Source organism: Pan troglodytes, chromosome 12 (genome assembly GCF_028858775.2).
Source record: "Pan troglodytes isolate AG18354 chromosome 12, NHGRI_mPanTro3-v2.0_pri, whole genome shotgun sequence".
NCBI classification, from domain to species: Eukaryota; Metazoa; Chordata; class Mammalia; order Primates; family Hominidae; genus Pan; species Pan troglodytes.
This window is the reverse complement of record NC_072410.2, coordinates 102,388,127-102,401,708: the sequence shown is the minus strand read 5'-3', so window position 1 is coordinate 102,401,708 and position 13,582 is coordinate 102,388,127. Positions and strand designations below refer to the sequence as shown.

Sequence of the window (13,582 nt, the reverse complement as noted above, 5' to 3'; positions counted from 1 at the left end):
TCATGAGAACTAACCATCTGAAGACAGCACAAAGTCATGAGAGGTCTGCCCCCATAAGCCAGACACTTTCCACCAGGCCCCACCTCCAGCATTAGGGATTACAGTTCAACATGAGATTTGGTGGGGAACAATATACAAACTATAGCCAATGGATGGATCAAATAATATGTAAGAGTCAACTTCTCTGCCTTACTAAGCAGAGCCCGGACATCCCAGATGGTTTTTTGGTGATTTCTAAAACAGCAAATTCCTAGATTTAACCATCATTAGGTAACATTAAAGAAGAGCATTAGTTATATCACCAAGGAGACTTTAGTTATAATATATGACCTTTTCATTTTGTGTCAAATTTGTTTTATTTGCTGGTAAACAAAATCACTGTATAGGAAATACGTTTTTTATTATTGTGCAGTTCTTTTTACATGTGAATCCATAAAGATCATTTTTGCAACAGTCTTCGGGAATATGAAGGGTAGTGCAGTTTTTTTATTCCCATTTTACAGCTGAGCATGTTAAGGCTAAATGTATTCCTAAATCCATATAGCTGAGAAGGAACTGACTTGGGATTCCATACCTGGTGCCTTTCTATAGCCCCACTGGTTACTTTCTACTGGAGAAGCTGAGCCTTCAAAGTGTGCAACTTTCCTTTTGTTCTATCAAGTGAGAGGTGGTACTCAATCTGGTTTTCCTGGAAATGCTCTTACAAGCCAGATGCAGGCCCTGAACAACTCTGCAATTACCAGGGAGAGGATATAATTAGGGGAAAAAGCTGGGTGGGCTTTATTCTGGAAATCTCACTGGTGATGAACTCTATTATTAGCAGACAAGATGATGTGTGGGAAAGAAAAGAAGTTGGTTCTGGTCCCTGCTCAGTCCCTGACCCAGAGTCAGGGTGCACTCTATTCCCAGGGGTGCTGTCTGGATTCTGCGCCTAAGGCCATCTCTCTGTGAGCTCAGTGCGAAAGCTGCCAAGTGAAACACAGGCATCATGGTTCCAGTGATGACCACTCCCCACCCCCCAGGTCCTGATGCTGCCCCCGCTTTCCCCAAAACCAGGTCCTGGACAGTGCTCCAACCCCACTGTGACCCTGTGCCGAGCTGGCCACCCCGTGTCAATTGCTGGTGGTTATTTGCTGCTGGCGCTCAAAATGGGAAGCTTAGTTGCACTCTTAGCATGGATGGCTATTTCACTTCTGATTTCCATCAAAATACACTGACCTTTTCCATCTAGTTTCCCAACCTATAAAATTGGTGTTCGAGCAGCTGCTGTGTGGTGTTCTTATGGGGTTCGTCGGGGGGAGAATAACACGAAACGAGCTGTTGCCCTCTGTGTCACATCGTCTTATGCATTCTTCAAAACTGCCCTACAAGGTAGAGCTCTTACCCCCATTTTATTTATTTATTTATTTATTTATTTATTTATTTATTTATTTATTTTTGAGATGGAGTTTTGCTCCTGTTGCCCAGGCTGGAGTACAATGGCGCAACCTCAGCTCACTGTAACCTCCACCTCCTGGGTTCAAGCAATTCTCCTGCCTCAGCCTCCCAAGTAGCTGGGATTACAGGCACCCGCCACCATGCCTGGCTAATTTTTTGTATTTAGTAGAGACAGGGTTTCACCATGTTAGTCAGGCTGGTCTCAAACTCCTCACCTCAGGTGATCCACCTGCCTCGGCCTTCCAAAGTTCTGGGATTACAGGCATGAGCCACCGCGCCCGGCCTTCTTACCCCCATTTTATGGTGGAGAGATTTATACATGGAGGGATTTAGTAACCTCTGAGGAAGGAAAAAAGCCCCTGAGATTTGGAAGCTGGCCTTCCATTCACGGCTAGCCTGTGTTCTTGTCCTCCAGGACATAAACACCCTCACAGGGTGCTGACCTCAGACAAGGCTACGCTGAGACTATGATAAAATGAGACAAAGCAAGACCGTGTCATAATTTTTTCTAAGCACCGACAAAAACAATGTCAGTGTACCGCAGCAAAATACCAAACACCCCCTCTTGGCCAAAATGAGTGACTGTTACTTCTTTTCCTGCTACAGCTGTATCCTTGTTGCCATCTCCCTTCCTTATAGATGTGATTTATTGAGACACTGCGTCACAGAATTGCCCCCAGTTTCTTACAGCTGCCAATTGAAAGTAAACTGCCACTTCCTTACTGATATGGTTTGGCCGTGTCCCCACCCAAATCTCAACTTGAATTGTACCTCCCAGAATTCCCATGGGTTGTGGGAGGGACCCGGGGGAGGTAATTGAATTATGGGGGGCTGATCTTTCCTGTGCTATTCTTGTGGTAGTGAATAAGTCTCATAAAATCTGATGGTTTTATCAGGGGTTTCCATTTTTGCTTCTTGCTCATTTTCTCTTGCCACCACCATGTAAGAAGTGCCTTTCACTTCCCACCATGATTCTGAGGCCTCCCCAGCCATGTGGAACTGCAAGTCCAATTGAACCTCTTTTTCTTCCCAGTCTCAGGTATGTCTTCATCAGCAGCGTGAAAATGGACTAATACACTTACCCTCTCCCCAAATCTCTCAAACCAACCCCAATTCTATCATAGGTTTTGTCTAACTCCCTCTTACTAAGACACCCTGGTGTGTATTCTCTCTCACTGCAGTAATTAATAAACCTAGCTTATTCAACCACAAGTGTGTTCTTGGTGGTCTCTGCTGGAAGATGTTGGTTCTTGTCCAGGGTCCCACAGTTGAAGGGTGAAGACTGGATTCAAACTCAGGAAGCAGGCTTTTCTGATTCCAGAATCCACATGGGACCTCCTGTCTAGGAGAGTGGCAAGAATGAGCAATCTCAGCACCACCAAATGCTCCAGCCCCCAAGGGAAGTTCCCAATCCAGCCCCCAAAGGGAAGGTCAGAATTCCAGCATCCAGTCTCGGCCTTGGTTATGGTGTTACGTTTTGCACTTCCCGTGTGCTTGGAAGGGGTCCCAGCTAGGTAGCTTTCCACTTGTCAACTGAAAGAGGAGACAGAGAAATCTAAGCCCCCCTCATCTGTCATGTGGTCACAGCCCGTGGACAGGCCAGCAGCATGAAGATGCCCGCAGCCTGCACAGGGACTGTCCCACCCGCCCACGGCCCCACCCTCTCTGTGCCTGGCACATGGAGGATGCCATGTGTTCTGTCAGCAAGAGCAGCTGAAACCCCTTTTCCCAGTATTGTCCTTTTTCCTGATGACTTCTCTACAGCAGTATCCTTGATCCCAGCAGGACACTGGCCTGGGATTTAAGAAGATGAGTAGCTACTCTCTCAGACCCCCTGGGGCCCAACAGTCCATATACCTACTAGCTTTTGACCTAGACTTTGGCATAGCTCCCTTCTGGGAGTTCTGGCACAGGTACCAGGGGATCATCTTGCCTCTGTGGCTGCTGAGATAGCAACAATTACTATGGTCACCCATTACCAGCACTATTTACAAAAGATTGGACTGTGCCAGAGCGTGTTTTATACTACTTTGATTTTTTAAAAACCCTATGAGGTGGATATTATTGCCATTTTACAAATGAAGAAACTGAGACTCAGAAAGTTTGGTATTAACCTAAACAGACACAGCAGGTAAGTGGCAGAGCCAAGATTTGAAGGCAGAGCTTTCTCCAAGTCACTCTACTTAGTCCTTCTCTCCAGGCCCTGAGCATCCAGGTGTCCTCCATGCACCTGGGAAGCTGCACAGGTCATTCAAGGTTGCAGTGGATACTGGGCTGAGCTGAGACCCACACTCGGGATGGAAGGTCTTAATTTCCAGTTATGGAGACTGCTGCTGCTGCTGCTGCTGCTGCTGGCCTCCCTGGGGACAGCTGCCTTACCCAAGGTTATGTCCCGCCTTAGGGGCAGCCTACCTGATCGAAGGGGAAGATGTAAAGGCCTGGTCCATGCTCCAGCTGGGGATAACTCTGAAGGGCCATCCCAGTTTCAGGGTTCCCCGTGGGCTCAGTGGAGGCCTGGTTGTGACTGCATCGCAGCCAGCCTCTCCATCTGCCTGATCCCACTGCCACCTTCTCCGTAGGCGTTCATCCCGAGGCTCTCCTTGGGAATCTTCCTGCACTCCGTTCTCTGCAGTCTGCTTCTGGGGAGCTCCACCTGCAACAAGAGTGTTTTTCAGAATTAGCTGGGGGCTTGCAGTTTTACCTACTGCAATGCCTGGCTTACAACACCTAGAGGAAGGTGGTATCCCCAGCAGGCAGGACGGGCATTCCTGTGTCCTCAGCTTCAGTCATCATGGGCTGGAAGCAGACGAACTATTCAATGGGCTTTGGGCTCTGACCTGTTTAAAAGAATTTCTCTGCTGCAGATGTCCAGTTGAATACTTTTTAAGCCCAGAATTAGCCTTTTCTTAAAAAAAAAATTTCAGGCCAGGCGCAGTGGCTCACGCCTGTAATCCCAGCACTTTGGGAGGCTGAGGGGGGTGGATCACGAGGTCAAGAGATCAAGACCATCCTGGCCAACATGATGAAACCCCGTCTCTACTAATAATACAAAAATTAGCTGGGCGTGGTAGTGCATGCCTGTAGTCCCAGCTACTTGGGAAGCTGAGGCAGGATAATCACTTGAACCTGGGAAGTGGAGGCTGGAGTGAGCCGAGATTGCGCCACTGCACTCCAGCCTGGCGACAGAGCAAGACTGAAAAAAAAACAAAAAACAAAAAAAACAAAAAACAGCTGGTCTGAAGGTAGTGAGTTATCGCATTGATTGTTCACAGTCAGTTACAGACTGAACCCCTTGTTCTACCCTTTTCCCCCTTCTCACTACTGCACTTGACTGGTCTTACAAAACATTTAAAAATAAAAAATTTCGGGATTAGAGGGCCTGATAGTTCAAGTTTATTATTAAGGTAAATAAAGGATATCAACTTCTCTAGTTTAACCTCTAAAGCAAAATAAATCATTGACAAGACTTCCACTAGAGCAAATAGCCTGGTAATTAAGATGCTATTACCTGATTTGACCAATTTATCATCTGTTTAGTTCTGCTACAGGCCAGTCTCTGTGCTGGGGGTTAGGGAGGCAGAGATGAATGAGAGCATTTCTGCCTGTTGAAAAGTTCACCCTCTTGTAGGAGAGGTTGACATAAACCAGTCATAATAAAAGTCTTAATGATAATAGTTTCGAGGGTCCAGACTCGGGTTGAAAATGCTGAATGAAAAAAAAAAATAGTTGCCAAGTGTTGTGACTCATGCCAGAATCCCAGCTACTTGGGAGGCCAAGGTGGGAGGATTGCTTGAGGCCAAGAGTTTGAGGCTGCAGTGAGCTATGAGCCAGCCTAGATGACAGAGCAAGACCCTGTCTCTAAAAAAATTAAAAAGTGGCTGGGCATGGTGGTTCACACCTGTAATCATGCCCAGCACTTTGGGAGGCTGAGGCGGGCAGATCACCTGAAGTTAGGAGTTCAAGACCAGCCTGGCCAACATGGTGAAACCCTGTCTCTACTAAAAATACAAAAAATTAGCCAGGCATGGTGGCAAGTTCCTATAATCCTAACTACTTGGGAGGCTGAGGCAGGAGAATCGCTTGAACTGGGGAGGCAGAGGTTGCAGTGAGTGGAGATTGTGCCATTGCACTCCAGCCTGGGCAACAAGAGGGAAACTCCGTCTCAAAAAATAAAAGTAAATAAATAAATAAATAAATAAATAAATAAAAGAAAAAAATAGTGAAATTATATTTCCATACTTAGTTGAATGAAAATTATGAGTAGGCAAATAAGAAACGTGTCATCCCAAGCTCTTACAAAGAGCAGCAGGATGTGAGACTGTGTTAACCTTTCTGGCTGGCATCAGGCAGCCTCAGCTGTAACCTTGTGGTGTCGACGCTACCCAGGCCCTTTAGAAAAGGCTTCTTGAGCATGATTTTGTGTGAAAGTGGTCAAAGGGTTTGTCCCCTTCCGGTCACCCTGCCAACGTCTTAAGAGTTACTGCTCTTAAAATATTAGTTGCCTGTAGCTCTTTTCTACTTAAATATCTGCAATGCTTCCCCTCTCATCCCATTGCCCTTTGGATGAAGTTCAACCTCTTTTCTTGCATCACTCACCAGAAAGCTCTTTTTTTGTGGTCCCATTGGGCCACTCCTCAGACCCTGAACTCAGGAGACCTTTCAAAGAAGTCCAGGTCTCCTTGCCTTCACTCCTGCTGGTCCCCTTTCCTGGAATTCCTTCTTCTCTTCTTTTGACCAGTCACTAGGCACAGCTTTCAGGCCAGCTAAAATTTCGTCTCCTCTACAAACTCTTCCCCGAACACTTCAACCTGAAGGGACCTCTCCTTTACCTTTCATGGGAAAATGAACCCCTGTGGCCCTGGTGGCCCTTCCTTCTGGTCTTGACCTGTCATTTTAATGTGTTCTGCCAGCCGGTCTTCTAGGAGTCTACAATTCTCCCTAGCAGGACCTGTAATGAATGTGGCAGGGTCAAGTTTGGTGTCCAGAGGGGCATCCTAGAGGGTTGTTTGGGGACCAGCATTGCTTGCCCTCCGTGCTGACTTACAGGGAGGGACACAGCTAAAAACCAAGAGCTGCTCCCTTCATCTCTTTATCAAGACCTGGTAAATTGGCCTCCTCCAAATATTGAACAAAATCAATTCAACTACTTTGGGAAAGAGGTAGCATTTTTCACTGTTGAGAATAAGTTAATCCTACTTCCTTTTCTTTTTAAGGAAAGCAATAAATCAAAAGAGAGGGAGAGAGAAGAAAAAAACAAAAACAAAAACAAAAAAAACCTGCCTCTCTGTAACCCTGTCTTACTCCCTGGGAACAGTGTAACCTGGCCTCAATCCCAAAAAGCAGAAGGAAAGTATTTTTCAAAATGTTAATGGCCCTGAAAATTTGAGTTCAGTTCCTTTTTTTTTTTTTTTTTAAGATATAGTCTCACTCTGTGTTGCCCAGGCTGAAGGCACGATCTCAGCTCACTGCAACCTGTGTCTCCTGGTTTCAAGCGATTCTCCTGCTTCAGCCTCCCGAGTAGCTGGGATTACAGTCATGTGCCACCACGCCTGGCTAATTTTTAAATTTTTAGTAGAGGGGATTTTGCCATGTTGGCCATGCTGGTCTGGAAATCCTGACCTCAAGTGATGCCCCTGCCTCAGCCTCCCAAAGTGCTGGCATTACAGGTGTGAGACGCTGCACCCAGCTGAGTTCCATTTTTCTGAAAACTGAATTGGGATCCCTGCATGTGTTTGTATGTTTATGTTTGTGCTGCGTATGTGCATGTGTGAAGGTGCTGGCCTGTGCATGGTATATGTCCCGATGTGTGTGTGTGTCCAAATGTCTGCTCACGTGCTCTTACTCTTAATAAGTCTAAAACTGACCTGGAATGGTGCAACTAGAACTAGAAGGGAACACCCAGGCCAGTCCTTCCCTGTATGGGGGAGGAAGCTGATCCACAGTGGAACAGGATTTATGAAGGGACACAGGAGGTCGGCTGCACCCCAACTCAAATTTTTCAAAACAGAGATGCAGCAACTCACAAGAGTACACTCTGTTCTCTGGCTCCCAAACTGCCAAGGGTGTGCCCTGGCAAGGGGTTCTCAGACACCCTCAGCCAGCCTCAGCCACAGGCAAGTCTCTGAACTAAATTGCTCCTTGGCCTTTGCTGCCTTAGCAAAAGCAGAAACCACAAGCCTTCCCCACCCAGCAGGGCCTAGAAGCCTGGCTCTGGCAACTTCTGGAAAGGCCTCCTGCTTGTCTGTCTGGGTACCAAGCTGAGACCCTGAATGAGGTTCATTCTTTTCTGGGGCTGCTGTTTTTCTCTCCTGTTAGTTCCTTGCTTTTCCAAGACAGCCAAGAGGAAACCAAAGTTCCCATTGCTGTGCAGAGTCTCTCGGCACTTTCTAAAGAGAACACCCACCAGTCTTGGGGTGAGGGAATTTTAAATCAGCAGTTTACTGATGAAGAGTCAGGGGCTCAGGGGCGGAAAGTGACTTGCCTGGGCCTTGCTCTGTTGGCACCCCCAACCCCAGCTGGCCATGGAAACTCGGACTTCATGCAGGCAGGGTTCCAGAGGGCTGAGGAACCCACCATTTCTGCCTCTACCGGTCTCAGGGCCCGGGAAGATGATCCATGTAGGGGCAGTCAGTCAGAGATGGCGTGCACAGTTATTCTGGGATTTCCCCAGACTGCCCCTTGGGTTCCACAGATAGTAGCTGAGCACCCTCCGAGGGCTCAGTTGCTGTGTTAGGTGTCTGCACATGCACCATCTTATTCAACTGCCATGAAAGCCGAGCCCAGTGAGAGCATGCAATCTCTTCTATAGCAGAGGGAGCCAGGCTCCCGAGGGAGGCCAGGGATGGCACTGCTCACTTGTGGCCATGTCTGAGGGGTATGCTATGAGGACCATGCTACCCATCACGGCAGCAAAATAGAAAGATAATAACAAGTTGTTCGGATCTGATGAGAGTTGGAACTGGCGGGAAGTGAACCAGGTAAGGCCTGTGGCAAAGTCATCAGTGTGGCAAGGGTCAGAAGAGGTGTGGCCAGGCTCTGCAGATCACTTTGTATCCATCCTTGCCCCATCTGATTCCCGCATCCATTGGGAAGGACAAGTAGAGGGCCTGGCACTTAGGAGATGGGGCCAGGATAGAGCTGTGTGTGTTTAGGAAGAAAGCCGCAAGCTGGTATGGTCTATTATGGACTGAATGCTTGTGTCTTCCCAAAATTCATGTGTTGAAACCCTAACCCAAAATGTGATGGTATTAGGAGGTAAGGGCTTGGGGAGCTGATTTCACTTAGATGGAGTCATGAGGGCGAGGCCACCGTGATGGGATTAGTGTCCTTATAAGAAAAGGAAGAGACCAGAACACGCTCTCTCTACCACGTGAGGACACAGTGAGAAGACAGCTCTCTCCCAGTCAGCATGACAGCCCTCACCAGAGCCCGGACATTCTGGCACCTGGATCTGAAACTTCCAGCCTCTGGAGAGGTGAGAAATAAATTTGTGTTGCTAAGCCACTCAGTCTATGCTATTTTGTTATGGAAGCCCCAGCTGTTTCTTTAATCTGAGCTCTAGGGGAACTGAGACAGTGGTGGGGGAATGTGTGCCCAGCAGTGGGGAGATGGAGCATGGGGAGGAGGGGGTGTGAAACAGACAGGGCTGGAGTGGGAGTCAGAATGCATCCAGACCCTTGCCTGGCTGCACCAACTTGCCATCTTCCTTCTACCTGGGCTGGGCGAGACAGGTAACGCCTTCAGAGAGCCTGCTTTGGAGGAAGCAGTGATTTCTGGGCCAGACATGCAGTTTAGTGCCCCAGTATGTAATTAGAGTGTGCAGAGCCATGGCAGCTGGGCCCGTGGTGGGCCTGGCACTGGGCTCTCTGTCTGTGGTCACAGCTAGCCTGTGTCTGGCCAGGCATAGGCTCAGCTGACCTCAGAGCTCCTTCGCTCCCCTCCTGAGAAGATGTGCGCTCTCACAGCTTTATTCCCAGGGAAGCTGAATTGCCAGAGTCTCCTGGGTGCTTAGAGGGGTCAGACCTTCCCTCAGGCCCTTTACCTGAGAGCCTTCTCTTCAGCCCATGGCCCAGCACTCCCCTTTCTAATGAGCTGAATTTCTGCTGTGAGTCCTTGTAGCTGAAGGACCCGGGACCAGGGCCTCCTGATCACGATGGGTTTGGCCCCACTGGCATTGGAGTATTGACTTGGTCTCCAATGTGGAGACACGGAGGGAAGCACTTCCTGATAGGGTCATGCAATAAGGATCCTGGGGTTGGGGAGTCATACAGCCTCTTGGGGAGGCCACCGTGAGATTTCTGACCAGAGTGAAACTAGGATCCTTCCAGCTGGAAAGCCTTGCATCCTGCGAGCTTCCTCTTTTAAGGGGCTCAGCGGAACTGATTTCCAAATTCTCATATCTGCAGCCCCAAGATGCTTTCTGCAGCCTCTAGAAGTCTGATCAGGCTGTTTAAATTTGCTTTTGGACAGCCAAATGGGAAGTGAGGAGGAGGAGGAGAAGAAGAAGAGAGAGGGGAATAAGAAAGGGGAATTATATGGAGCTAGTATGGTGATATTTGAGAAAGATCTGGCCCAAATTTAGGGCCTGTGGACTCCTGGGCAGCCCCAGTTCTGTGTTTTCAAGGTGGTGGTTTAGATGCCCTATTTTATTTTTTTCCCTCCCCTCCCTTCCCCTCCCTTCCCCTCCCTCCATCCCTCCCTCTTTCTTTTCTTTTCTTTTCTTTTTTTCTTTCTTTCCTTTCTTGAAGGAGTCTCACTCTGTTGCCTAGGCTATAGTGCACTGGCGCAATCTTGGCTCACTGCAATGTCCACCTCTTGGGTTCAAGCAATTCTCCTGCCTCAACCTCCCGAGTAGCTGGGATTACAGGTGCACTCCACCATGCCTGGCTAAGTTTTTGTATTTTTAGTAGAGACAGGGTTTCACCATGTTGGCCAGGCTGGTCTCGAACTCCTGACCTCAGGTGAGCCACACACCTCGGCCTCCCAAAGTGCTGGGATTATAGGCTTGAGCCACTGTGTCCTGCCTGGATGCCCCATTTTCTTGTATCTTTTATGAAATGAAAGACTTAAGAATTCAGGCATCTGGGCAAGGAACTGTGGCCCCTGAAGGCAGCCTCCCTCCTGCTCCTCTGCTCAGCCCTACAGCCAACCTGGCCTTCTCCATAAGCCCCATTTCTTTCCCCTGGAAGGGGAAGCTTGGCTCTGTTCCAGGGGCATACCCAGAGGGATGTCTCCAGCCCAGTAGAAGTGAGTCCACTGCGAGGATGAGCTTAATCAGATCTGAGAGCTTCTCCTTCAAGCCGCACAAGAAGTGTTGACAGATTTGACAGCATTTAAAAATACTTGTTGCAGCTTTTGATAAGGCAGGTAAGGGTGTCCCAACAGGCCTATCCAAACTATCCCCACCAGTGTTTTGTACAGCTAAGGAGACTGAGGCCTGGAGACATGAAGAGCTCTTCCCAGGTCACACATCAGAGTGAGAGCACCTTGGTCTGGAGATCCCTAGGTAGGATGTAGGGTTGTGGCTACTGAGGCCAGGATGGACCCTCCTCCATGGCTGCAGACCACCTCTTGGGTGTCTGGTTGGTCTCACTTGGCTTCTGGCCAAGCACATTCACAACAGCATCTCAAAGCCAGACTGTTGGCTCAGGGCCTCAACCTGTCTGGGTCCAGGCGCAAAGTTTACATGGGCTCTGCCTCTCCGTTCATCTGCTTTTGAGTGTGGCTTGTAGGTCACCCCATAACCTGGGGGTTCAGGCAAAATTCTGTTGCTGAAATGCAAAAGAGGCAGCACCGTTGGGGGATGGAGCCACTGGCAGTGCAGGGAAAAGGGCTCCTCGCCTGTTCTGTCATGGTCTTACAGCCTGTGGTTCATCCTTTCAGTCCTCCGCGCCTTGGGATTTTCCATTTGCTTGGTGGAGAAGTTGAATGGAGCTAGCCCTGTGCTTCAGGGCTGCTCTCCTCCCCCTTCATCACTGTAGGCTTCCCAGGCAACCGTTTGACCAAACCTTGTGAGTCCTAGCCCCTCTTACTACTTTCTCTGATGATAACATTTGCAGGCCAAGGGGAAACCCAATTACTGTACCCTTTTGTCGTTTTTGAATTACTCCCTAATCCATCTATTAAAAAACAACCTCAAGCAGGATCCTAAATAAATGGGCTTTAATCAAGAGAATTATCAATGTGATTCATTCTCCCTCAGGGCAGAGATGCAATTTATCTTTCAGCAAAGGGCACAGCAACTTAACATACCCAGACTAAGAACAATGGCCATCCGTCCCCAGGAGAAGGCCAAAGCATTTAGTGTTAGGCCCAGGGCTCTGACCCCATTAGAGACTTCTCCGCTGGAGCTCCCATAATGGTGACATCTTAACTGAAATGGAGAAGGGAAGGCACCCAGCGTGGCCAGGGGCCCAGCAGAGCTGGGTCAGGTGGTGACCCCTCCTCTTCATGGGGACAGCAGGGGCCGCCAGCCTCCGGAGCCTCTGAATATTTGCTCAACTGCTTCTTGCTCCCTGCTAAGTCAGTCGCATTCCAGATGCAGCAAGGAGGATGCCCCCAAGAACAGGGGCAGAGCAGTTTCCTAGACTGCTGTGTCCTCCCTACAGTTGTGGGGGGTGGCCCATGGGTGTGAGGAGACAGGGGTCGGAGTGGGGGCGACACTCCTGAGATCAGCCCCAGTTTAAAGCCTCTGTAGGTGCTGACCTACTCTACAACTGACTCATGGGCCAGGAATACAGAATCAAATCTGTTTTTCTTTCCTTCCTTAGGAAAAGGCTATAATTGCTCCTCCTCAGCCCAACTTGGGAGAAGGCTGATTTCTTCCCTGGACTTGTCTGAATGCTCGCAGCCCCTGCCCTTCACCAGGGCCAGGACCGCTCAGGTCTCCGTTCCCTTCCAGCCCAAGGCAGCACCCACTGCACCCTCCTCTGCCCTGGGCCCTGCTTGCCAGAGGCCTGGAGTCCAAGGGACCTGAAGGGGCTGCAGTGGCCACGTTGTGAGCTGAGTTATGACTAAACCCTCCCAGAACCTTAGAACTTCCAAGGAGTGTAGAACCACTTGGCAATTTAAACCATTTCAGAACCAGAGAATTATAGAAAAGTAGAATCTTAGGTTTAGAAACGATCTTTAAGGTAATCTACCTTCTTTCCAGCACAGCAGCCTTGCCTGCCTTCTTTCCTTATCCACAGTCTCCTTGAGAAGAAGCTGGGCCTTGTGGAAAACTTCCCAGGGCTTCTTTCCTTCCTGGACCTCTGGGAGACCACACCTTTCAGTCCCTTTGCAGTTACGAGGGGCCGAGTGGCATTTCTGACCTGTGAGATGGAGCAAAAGTAATGTTTGTCACAATTCTGAGCTGAGGCAGTGAAAATCCCCGAGCCATTCCCCAGGTAAGAGGGAAGTCCCTCTTCCCTTTCAGGACTGATCACAGACAAGTGCCTGCGTTGAGACAGCAAAGCCCCAGATCAAAGCAGCCAGGCCCACCGAGGCACTGCAAGAAGACAGTGCCCTGGAGGGCCGCCCAAGTTGCAGCAGACTTTGCATGAGCAAGGGTTAAGCTTGTTGAGATTTGGGGGCTGTTTGTATAGTAGGACATTATAACCTAGCCTGTCCTGGAGAATATTCCCAGCCTACATTCCAGATGTCCAGGCATGGGAATTCACTATGGGTGGATGAGGCTGTTGGGTTCATTGCTTAGCAGCTGTCAGTTGGAAAGTTTGTTTTTTCCCTTTAACTGAAATCTGCTTCCTCACAACTCCCTTTTCTTTTTTCTTTTCTTTTTCTTTCTTTCTTTTTTTTTGGAGATGGAGTCTCGCTCTGTTGCTCAGGCTGGAGTGCAGTGGCACGATCTCATCTCACTGCAGCCTCTGCTTCCCAGGTTCAAGCGATTCTCCTGCCTCAGCCTCCCGAGTAGCTGCTGGCAAATGCTGCTATGCCCGGCTAATTTTTTGTATTTTAGTAGAGATGGGGTTTCACTGTGTTGCCCAGGCTGGTCTCGAACTCCTAAGCTCAGACAATCTGCCTGCCTCAGCCTCCCAAAGTGCTAGGATTACAAGTGTGAGCCACCACACCCGGGCCACACCTCAAGTAGGTGCAGCCTTCTGTTCTCAAACTTGAACATGCACCTGAATCACCTGGAGGGCTTGTT

The 13,582-nt window shown here is 49.0% G+C and overlaps 1 long non-coding RNA gene across 1 annotated transcript; it reads right to left on the bottom strand.

The window, feature by feature from the left end:
- Positions 1-341: 341 nt before the first annotated feature.
- On the bottom strand, positions 342-12,779 carry LOC134807830 (uncharacterized). The gene is made up of 3 exons (XR_010149183.1): positions 12,579-12,779; positions 3,850-4,090; positions 342-2,779 (listed from the first exon to the last, which is right to left on the bottom strand). It is a non-coding gene; the product is annotated as an uncharacterized LOC134807830 (long non-coding RNA).
- Positions 12,780-13,582: the final 803 nt, after the last annotated feature.